General features: G+C 38.2%; 1 non-coding gene across 1 annotated transcript; it reads right to left on the reverse strand.

The window, feature by feature from the left end:
- Positions 1 to 8,631: 8,631 nt before the first annotated feature.
- Positions 8,632 to 8,738, reverse strand: LOC131244873 (small nucleolar RNA R71). The gene has a single exon (XR_009170645.1). It is a non-coding gene; the product is annotated as a small nucleolar RNA R71 (small nucleolar RNA).
- Positions 8,739 to 11,192: the final 2,454 nt, after the last annotated feature.

Genomic DNA, 11,192 nt, shown 5'->3' on the forward strand with positions numbered 1-11,192 from the left:
CCTGAGATAACCAAAGCCTACTCCTCTTCCAGTCTCAATGTTGAGTACCATCTTTGCAGCCCCCTGATCCTTCATCTTGAATGTCCCACTTAACTGAGTCTTTAGTATATTGATATTAGACATGTCATAATTGGATATTTACATGTCATCAACATACAATACCTGACCCACCATGAAAGAATCAAACTTTATACCACTGCCTAGGTGACAGGTCATACCACGACCTCCTGCAAAGTCTTTTTCTCAGTCCCTTTCACTTCAAACTGCTCTGGTTACTTCATGTGAATCTGTTCTTCTAATTTCCCTTGTAGAAGTGCAGACTCCACATCCATCCTTCCAGCTCAAGATCACATTGGCCAACTAGCGCCAATCACGGATCTAGTAGACACCTACTATACCGTTCATGCGAATATCTCTGAGAAGCCAATCCCTTCTCTCTGAGTATAACCCTTCACCACCAACCTCGCTCTGTATCTATGCTGTATCCTCCTGAAGATCCACCTACATCCAACCGCTTTCTGGCCCACTGGAAGCTCCACCAGCTCCCATATGTCGGTCTGGTATAATGAGTCCATCACATTGCTCATAGTCACCTTATACTTCTCAGTATCAGGTTGACCTAGAGCCATCTAAATAGAAGACGAATCCCCTGCGATATTGGAGTCGTTCATGTACCTCACCGATATCCTGCGATTATGCTGTGTGATTCTTCTCACGGGTGGCTGCTTTACCTGCTCTGTATCCCTATTTGCGCGTCTCATCCTTCCTGCCCTGCCCACTCATGTGGTCATGCCTAACATGCCACACACGTGCATAGGTGGAATCCGCTACAGCCATTGTAGCTCTATCTTTTGAAATGCTTCCGATCAACCTGTACATGTTACCGAGTCGTTGTGCTTTCATGATTACTCGTGCCCCCTTAGATACCTTAAGAGCACCATCAAAACCTGTGAACTTGCAGCCCATTGCCTCAAGTATACTAAGAGAAATCAGATTCTTCTTCATGTTAGGAACATGCCTTACATCAGTCAGGGTACGCTCTGCCCCATCAAACATCTTGATGTACATTGTACCAATAGCCACAACATTACAGGCAATGTCATTGCCCATAAACACCTGTCCACCATCGCACTCCCTGTAGCTGGTGAACCAACTCTGATGAGGAGTCATGTGAAAAGATGTCACTGTGTCTAGCATCCACTCATCCTTACAATCATCGTATGACCGTCTGATCGTAGACACAGATAAAACATCACCATCACATCCACTCCATCCATCTGACATGGCAGCATTGACTTCTCTGTACGAAGCCTCAGAATCTTCTCTCTTAGATTTAGGATTTGTACAATCCTTCTTCACATGTCCTTCCATCCCACAGTTCTAGCACTTTACCTTTTCTTTGTCATTGCCCTTCGATTTGAATCTAGATCTAGAACCTGAAAAACATGTACCTTGTTCAGAATTCCTACCCCTTGTAAGCAGTGCATAAGAAGATATCCCCATGTCAACGTTAAGCTTTCTCATAGCCTTCCCTTGAAGGGCTGAGATAATAGTGTCGACACTTAGGGTTTTATTCGTGAAGCACATTGTGTCCTTGAATGACTCATAGGATGCCGGAAGAGAATTTTGTAACATACATATTTATTCTTCATCTTTCATCTTTCATCACTTCCTCCATATCCAGCAATTTGTAAAATAATTTATTAAAGTTGTTGATGTGAGCCTCTAGATCTTCACCCTTTGCCATCTTGAAGTTATACCATGGTCGCTTCAAATGTCAACAATTTTTAGAGGATTTTTTCACATAGACATCCTCTAACTTTGCCCATAACTTAGTCGCAGTTTTCTCCCTTATGACATTGTAGAGAATCTCATCGTATTCCATTCATCATCAGTCATAGTAGACTTTCGCTCCTCAAGAGCACCATCTTCTCCTTACTTGATTAAGGAACTGATCATCTTAATCTTCCATAATTCAAAATTATTTTTCCCCGAGTACTTCTCAATATCATACCTAGTACTCGCCATTATTACTAATCCCTCAGATTTAGATCTGTGCCCCAACGATTGCTCTGATACCACTTGTTGGGGATTTGTGCTGCGGAATCACACAGATATGGATCTAGGATAGCAATCCAAGAGCACCAATTAATCACAAGAGAACACAAAGATTTAACGTGGAAAACCCTTTTGAGAAAAAACCACAGCACAAAGCGACATAATTCCACTATGAAAATAGAAATTACAAAGAGAAAAGGACTTACTCGATTCGAACAACCTCAAATCTCACCCTTGTTACACCCTTTAGAAACCCCAAAACCCTTTTAGGAACCCTTGGAACTCCTTTAGAAAGCCTTAACATGCCGTAGAATAGCCCTAGGGACCCCTATTTATAGTTTAGGAAACTCCACTTATGCACCCCTTTGAAATCGCCTCAACTTTATGCAGTCCGTACAAAATCCGCCCAGAATCTGCGTAACCCTCGACTAGCCGAGCCAGGTCCTCGACTGGTCGAAGGACCCATTCGACTGGTCGAGCCTGACACTCGACTGATCGAGCAGCCCGTACCTCTAAAAATAAAGCACGCTGGACTTTGAGTCAAGCAGGCCTCGACCGGTCGAGTGGACCCTCGACTGGTTGAGCCCGTCCCTCGACCGGTCAGGCAACACGGTAAGTATCAGATTTAAGACATCTGTTTACAACAAATTCATCAAGTTGACATGCATAATCATTTGAATTGCTATGAGCAATGATTCACAGTTACTCATGATGGTTCTAATACAGAGATAAGAGTTGAAAATCAGAACATCACAAATAAGAAATGGTAGAAATGATTTCTGGAGAGCTGAGGCACATTATAGTCACTATTTTCAAAACATATTTATTCCCACGAGAAAGACCCTTAATGCAATGAATCTTAGTAATTCTATTATTGAGATACAACAACTCTCCGTCACAATGAACGGCTTGATATGGAACACGAACGATATCAAACACAAATCCAAGATGATTTTCAGCGCATCGTCGCAGCCACGAATCCCATCTACTATAAGGGCTTTTATTTCCTATCTACTTTCTAACGTAGGACCAAACCCAACATCAAAACAAAGGGAAAAACCAACACTAGAAAATAAAGGACTAAATATATTTTTCCTATTTCCAATTCCTTTATTTTTCTAAAAACTTAAAATTATTAAAGAAATATTGTGACATACTTTTGCAATTTTGTTTTATTTAAATTGAAAACAGATTTATAACTACCTATAATATCTTAATTTAGTTAGTAAATATTGAGTAGAGTCACAGACAAGAAATTGCCTCGATTTTTCAAGTTTTTGAACTATGAATCAGAATGGAACACTTTTTTTTGGAAGATAATCTCATACTAATCACTTTTAATAAACTTATTGCAATTCATGATGCATCGAGCACCACCCATAGTGAGGGTTGGTAGATTGACGGTTTGGATCATCAAGAGGTGAACCTTCAGCTTTGGTTTTGACTTTTGTTCAATAAATGAATTTTTACTTTTGTTAAAAAAGGATTTTCACCACTGTTCTATGAATTGGATCTTACCAAATAATCCCTCTGGTGAAAATTACATTATTGCCCTCTTTTGCTTTTTGTTTCCAACTTAGTGAAAAATTAAAAGTTGCCAGCCCATGTGGCATGTATCTCACAGTCAACCTGACTAAAGATGAACTAAAAATGTGGCAGATCCAATAGTAAAGTAGGGCCGATCTATAAAAAAAATTATGTACAAAATATTCCAATTCAAGTGTGGCCCATTTGATGATCAATGTGATGTTTTGTTCGTGTTATCACCTATGGTGTGATGCATATGTTTTAAAGCGTTGGACGTTATGCAAATATCACGTGGACCACGAATCTTGTGTTTCTCTATTTTAAAGAGATGAAAAAAAAATGAGGACACTTTTGTAATTTTATCCCTCAAGAATTACCTCCATAGGAATTTTTAACCACGGAGGCATCATCTGGTAAAATTCAATTCCCAGCGGAATTTGCGGTGAAATTTCAAAAAAAAAAAAGAAAAAGAAGAACGAGTTTTTTCCTATTGTATACCTCACTTTTAAGCTACTGAAATTTATCTGTCTGTCCATACTTACTTTACCAAACTATGACCCTGCTGTATGGGTGACTTTTTACCAGACCAAAATACCCCTGCTTTATAATTTGCATTGCTTTTACTCACACCCAAAAAAACGTCAGAACTCATCTGCATCAAAATATTCCTTCTTTTCACCCATTTTCTTCATTAAATCTCCATTGAATCTCTGTATACTATCATTGTACATCTACAATCTTCCATCCTACTCAGGGTTACGTTCATTCCCTAAAACTGGATGCATCCATAAATGTGTATAGATTGTAGGTTTTTTTTTCCATAAATCTTGTTTCACTTCAACGCACTCTTCTTCTTCTTCTTCAATACGGATTTCACTGATACGGCGGCTATGGGAGGTAAGAATGTTTAAAATATGAAGAATTTACCAAGATCTCAGGCAATTCCAACCGAGAAGTCGGCGAAATACTTGCTCAAATTCATCAGAACTCAAGCAACTCATGAATTTCTCAGTCAATTGGCCGAGTTCTTAGTCAATTTAATGAATTTCTCGTTCATTTTTGTGAAGTTCTCGGTCATTTTCACTCAGTTCACGGTCAATTTCATGAATTTCTTACTCAATTTCGATAAGTTCTTGGTCAATTACAGAAGTTCTCGGTCATATTCGTGAAGTTGTTGGTCAAATTCAAGAAGTTTCGCAGTCAATTTCATGAAATTCTCGGTCAATTGGACAAAGTTCCCTATCAATTTAATGAATTTGTCGGTCAATTTCATGCACGTCTCAATCAATTTCATGCAGTTGTCTGTCAACTTCAAGAAGTTCGCGGTCAATTTCACAAAGTTTCGCGGTCAATTTCACGAAGTTCCCGGTCAATTTAATGAATTTGTTGGTCAATTTCATGCACTTCTCAGTCAATTACACGCAGTTATCCGTCAATTTTAAGAAGTTCGTAGTCAATTTCACGAAGTTCCCGGTCAATTTCATGCACTTCTCAATCAATTTCACGCAGTTATCTGTCAACTTCAATCACTTCGCGGTCGATGTTCATAAAGCTATTCAATTTAGTGAATTTCCTATTCAATTTCATCGAGTTCTCGGTCAAATTCAATGGCTTAGAACTCAATTTCACTCAGTTCTCGGTCATTTTCATTACGTTATCGGTCAATTTCACTTAGTTATCAGTCATTTTCAATAAGTTATCGGTCAATTTGGTGGTCACCGAAATGCACCTATAAGTCGGCCATATTAACCGTGAACTTTAGGAACTCCATACAATTGATTGATTGAGAACTTGGAAAAATTGACTGATAACTCGGTCATATCTGACCTAGTACACTAGTGAATTTTCTACTACTCAGTTAATCCCACCTTATACATGTGAATAATAAACGAGTTATATCTTATGTGTCATTGTGTTTGTTTTCAGAAAATGACTTGAAGAATCATCCTATGCTCATATGGTGGGGAGTTACTACGCGAAAACAATCAATACACGTACAAGGGTGGAAAGTCGAAAACTACTATTATGGGCGTCAAGACTACATATGAGGAGCTTCTATCCAAAATGTACAAGATTATGAAGAGTACACCAAAGGATTATGATATTAGGTTGAAAGCATTGTACCCTTGGTCAAATCAATCAATCCCTTCAACTAAAATTGAAGACGATGAAGATGTGAGAGTGTTCTTGGCAGCACAGTCAGAGCATTTAGATAAATACATCCCTTTAATCATCGAGACAATGCAGCACGTTAATGAGGCAATACTCGAAGACCCCGTGTCTTACAGTGGTGTCGAACATAATGCCTCAATAGTTGAAAGTTTGGGTGAGGAACATGGCGTGAAATATGAATATATAGCATCACCTTCACAAGTTCCTCTAAGCAAACACTCCACAACTCGAGCCGGTTCAAACATCAAACTTCATGACTAGTCAAGTGAGCCGGGCAAGTGACTTTAAGCACAGAAGTGAATATACAGCATCACCGTCATATACAAGAATAGATTTGCCCTCATCATCCAACGCTAAATATTTATGGGGAAGTGACATTTCACTGCCCGAGTTGCAAATAAATAGGGCATAATCGCCGGAGTTGCAAATTTCCAATACCTCTGAAATAATGTAATTTGTAAGACATTTTTTGCAATATGATAGTGAATAATATAAATCAATAACATTTGTTACATTATTGCAAATTACGAATTTATTACTACGATTAAGACTTTGAAAGAATAGTAATAATCATGAAAAGGGATACTGACCCTGATTATGATCGAAATGAATATGGTCAGCTCACCCAGTTATCGGTCAGCTCACTGTTGAGGGTCAAATATTGCATATTATTCCCCATTTATTACTTGATTTTATGAACATGATAATGCTTAATGTTCTGTTTTAATCATGATTATGTTGCAAGATGAATTTAAGAGCTTGGATCAAAAAGGATGCTAGAAGCATGGATTTAACGCTCAAGAATCACCAAAGTCAAGGATGGATCTTATGAGACCAAGAATGAAGAATTCACATGCCAAAGATCAAAGAAAACCAATGAATGAAGAGAATCGAAGATTTGAAGTGAAGAAAAAGAAACCTGAAAATCTGCCTCATTCGATCAGTCTATGCCCTCCTTCAACCAGTGATCCTTGACTAGTTGAAGAAACTTCAAGTCGAAATCCAGCAACATGAACTTTTAATTTTGAGCGATCTTCGACCAGTCGAAGGCTGTCTTCGACTAGTCAAGGGTTATGTAAATGTTGCACGAACTTTGTAAATTTGAGGTGGTTTCCAGATTTTTCCAACTCGGTGCGAAAGTTTGAGTTGCACAACTATAAATAGGAGTCCCTAGGATATTCCTAGGTATCTTCGAGGGTTTGAGGAGTGAAGTAAAAGGGTAGAGAAGTCGTCGCCAAGAGTTTTTTTTCTTCTTCCTTAGTTGTTTTCATGTTTTATTTAAGAGACTTTGGTTCAATCATGTCTATAGTTGGCTAAACCTCTTACCTAGGGCTAAGAGGTGAAACTTGTAGCGGGATGGAATGTTTCTTTTACTTTGATTCATGTTTATGTTGAACCTTCTTTGATTCTAGTTTGATTTTAAATGAATACTTTCAATTCTTAATGGTTTATTATGACTCAAATTACAGTAGATCTGTAATAGCTTTGAGTATCTTCTTTTCTTGATTTTGAAATTATGGGATTGGTAAATCTTGTCCTTAACCATCGTTCCATGGGCATGCTTTGGTGATGGAATCTCTTCCAATTATCATAATTCTCCTCTATTGAGAATTAGGTCAAGGAAAGTTCAGATTGATCTTAATTGTATATTTTCCAATTGGATAGGATAGGACTCCAATTCCAATTGTGTGACTTGAATCAAGTAAGAGGGTTCCCTGATCTCTACAAGTGGATCCTTGGAAACCCTAGTTATCACCTATGAATTTGTTAGTTTTAATCACTTTAATCACAATTACTCTCTCAATTACTTCAAAATTAGATTCACATCTTCTTCTAGTTCTAGTTTTACTTAATTTCAGAAACGTACAAGTTTAGTCTCTGTGGATTCGACCTCAGTCTCACCAAGATCATTACTACATCGCGACCCTACACTTGGGGTTGTGAACAAGTTTTTGGCGTCATTGCTGAGGAACTAATGGTTGCGTTTTTCTGAGATTAACTAGTTTTAGAATTAGGTTAAGATTAGGGTTTGTTTACTTTCTATTTTAAGTTAGGGTTTTTCTAATTTATTTTTAGAAACTAACTTACTTTCTATTTTTAGAAACTTTCCTAATTTGTTTATAGAAACTAAGTTGTTTTCTTATTTCTTTTTTTGTAGAAACTAATTTGTTTTCCTTTTTCTTCTGCAAGATCCCAACATAGAAACTTTTAATATGGTAACTTCTTTCTAATTCTCTCTCTTTCTATTTCTAGATTTCTTCCTCTTACCTTTTAGTTTTAGGTTAGATTATGAAATTGAGGGTTGAGAGTGTTTCATGCCCAAGTGGGTCCGTGACAACACTCGACATCTCTTAAGTGAAGGAGGATTAGTTGAGGGGCTATCTATCGATCATAGGATTAGACACCACTTAAGATCCACAGAGTTAGCTGAAGTTATGGTTGCCAATCAACCTCCAAATCCACCTCAACGTAGGGTTGAGGAAATCCAGGATGAGAATGAGGTGCATCAAGCACCCCCGCCTTGTACTTTACGAGATTATTTACAACCGGCGGGGGTGAGCACGCCCTCATGCATGGTTTTTCCAGAAAATACGGGACATATGGATATCAAGCCAGGGGTGATCCAACTCCTAAAATTCCATGGACTTAAATCTAAAAATTCATATTTACACTTAAAAGAGTTTGATGAGATCATAACCATTTTATATTTTCCTAACATGTCTGATGACACAGTCAGGTTGAAACTCTTAACCTTTTCTTTGACAGAGAAAGCTAAGACGTGGTTGCATTCACTACGTCCGTAATTTATTAGCACATAGAATGACATGATAAGGGAGTTTTATAAAGAAAATTTTCCCACACTATAAAACGAACACCTTCAGAAAGTTAATCATGAACTTCACCCAAAAGGAATATGAAATATTCTTCTAATGTTGGGAGTGGTTCAAGGATCTTGTCAGTTCATGTCCGCAATATGATTTTGAAGCGTGGAGCATTACACACTTTTTCTATGATGGACTGACATCTTTCATACGCCAATTGGTCGAGACAATGTGCAATGGAGAATTCATGAACAAAAATGTTGATGATGTGTGGGATTATTTGGACAGACTTGCTGAAAATGCACAATCATGGGACGTCTCCCCAAAATCGAGCACCACCTCTAGGCCCGCTCAATAAAAGGAGAGGATCGGAATATGCCTTCTAAAAGAGGATGATGATATTAATGCTAAAGTGGCTAATCTCATAAGGAAATTCGAGGCCATGGAACTAAAGAAGGATAAGGCTAAGGAAACTGTTTGTGGTATTTGTGCTTGCAACATTCACACAACTGAAAATTGCCCAACAATACCTACTTTTCAAGAGGTACTGAATGAGCAATCTAATGCCGTGAATAATTACCAAAGGCCTTTCAATGGACTCATCTTCAATACATACAATCCTAGTTAGAGAAATCTTCCAAATTTTAGTTGGAGGAATAGACAAACTGTTACTCAAGGATTCCCTAATCAAATTCTAAATCAAAGGAAACCTCAAGAGGACTCTGTTCTAAAACATATTCAAGATCAAGAGTTATTCAACAAGACATTAAATCTGCATTGAAAACACTTGCGTCTATCATTCAAAAGATAGAGTCACACTTAGCGATTGGGGAGAAAGGGATGCTTCCAGCCCAACCTCTCCCCAATCCAAAACCATAATATGAAATTAGTGGCTCAAGCTCTTCAAATCAACTAGAACAAGCCAAGTCTATTACCACTCTTAGGAGTGGGAAAACAATTGACAAATCTATTCCGATAAGGGCTGAAAAGCTTAAGGACTCGGAAGTGGATGAGACAGATAGACCAAGCCGTGCTTCACATGAGTTAGAAACGGAACTTTAAAGCAAACCAGTTGCACCATTCCCACAACAGTTGATTGCACCAAAACCTCTCTCTAACTCTTAGGACATTCTATAGGTGCTGAAATAAGTGAACGTTAACATTCCTCTACTAGATGTCATTAAACAAATACCTTCATATGCCAAATTTCTGAAAGATTTATGTATGAACAAAAGATAAAAAAATATTCAAAAGAAAAATCTTTTTGACTAAAAAAGTGAGTGCCATCCTGAAGCAAGATGTGCTACAAAAGTACAAAGATCTTGGTATCCCAATCATTGCTTATGTAATTGGGAATTACCGGATTGAGCACACACTTCTTGACTTAGGAGTGAGCGTAAATCTGATTCCTTACTTAGTCTACAAGCAACTGGGTCTAGGTGAATTAAAACCCACCTGGACCACATTACAACTTGCCGATCACTTAGTTCGTGTACCGAGAGGGGTAATTGAGGATGTGTTGGTCCAGGTTGACAAATTCTATTACCCTGTAGATTTTATCATCTTAGATACTCAACCCATTGTGGACATGAGCACTCAAATTTCCGTCATTCTTGGTCGCCCATTCCTCGCTACATCAAATGAAATCATTAATTGCAGAAATGGAGTCATGAGTTTGTCTTTTAAAAATATGACATTTAAGTTAAATATCTTTTTCAATACAGGCAAACAATCAGAGGAAGATAACGATTCTCACGATATTAACCTGATTGATTCTTTCGTGGAAGATAGAACTTTTCTGACACTTTTCTGACCTTACCCTCTGACCCTCTAGAGACGTGCCTGACCCACTCCCATGATTTAAATGATGATGTGATTAGGGAGATGGGAACCATGTTGGATACTATGCAGGTACTTGAAGTTAACCGGTGGAGGCCACAATTTGAAGAATTACCTTAAACTGATGTAGTGCCTTTACCGTCTAACCTCAAGGCACCGAAGTTTGACCTAAAACATTTGCCATCTGATTTGAAATATGTCTATTTAGGTCAAGATGAGACATACCCGGTATTGATTTCTTCTCACCTTGAGCAGGAATAGGAGAGTATGCTTATCTCTACTCTCATTGAGCATAAGGGAGCCCTTGGATGGTCGATTGCGGACCTCAAGGGAATTGACCCTTCAAATTGTACTCACCGCATTTATCTAAAGGATAATGCTAAGACCTCATGACAACCACAACGTAGATTAAATCTAAATATGAAGGAAGTGGTTAAGGCCGAGGTTCTAAAGCTATTAGATGTGGATATCATATACCCTATATCGGATAGCCAATGGGTGAGTCCAACTTAGGTGGTTCCTAAGAAGTCCAGAATCACCATAGTAGCCAATGCCAACAATGAACTCGTACCAACTAGAGTTACTACTGGTTGGAGAATGTGCATTGACTACAGAAAATTGAATACCGTCATGAAGAATGACCATTTTTCTTTACCTTTCATTGATCAAAATTTAGAAAGGCTAGCTGGTCACTCGCACTATTGCTACCTTGACGGGTATTTGGGCTACAACCAGATAGAGATAGCCCTTGAAGATCAGGAAAAGACCATATTC

This window comes from Magnolia sinica, chromosome 4 (assembly GCF_029962835.1).
Source record: "Magnolia sinica isolate HGM2019 chromosome 4, MsV1, whole genome shotgun sequence".
Lineage (NCBI taxonomy): Eukaryota > Viridiplantae > Streptophyta > Magnoliopsida > Magnoliales > Magnoliaceae > Magnolia > Magnolia sinica.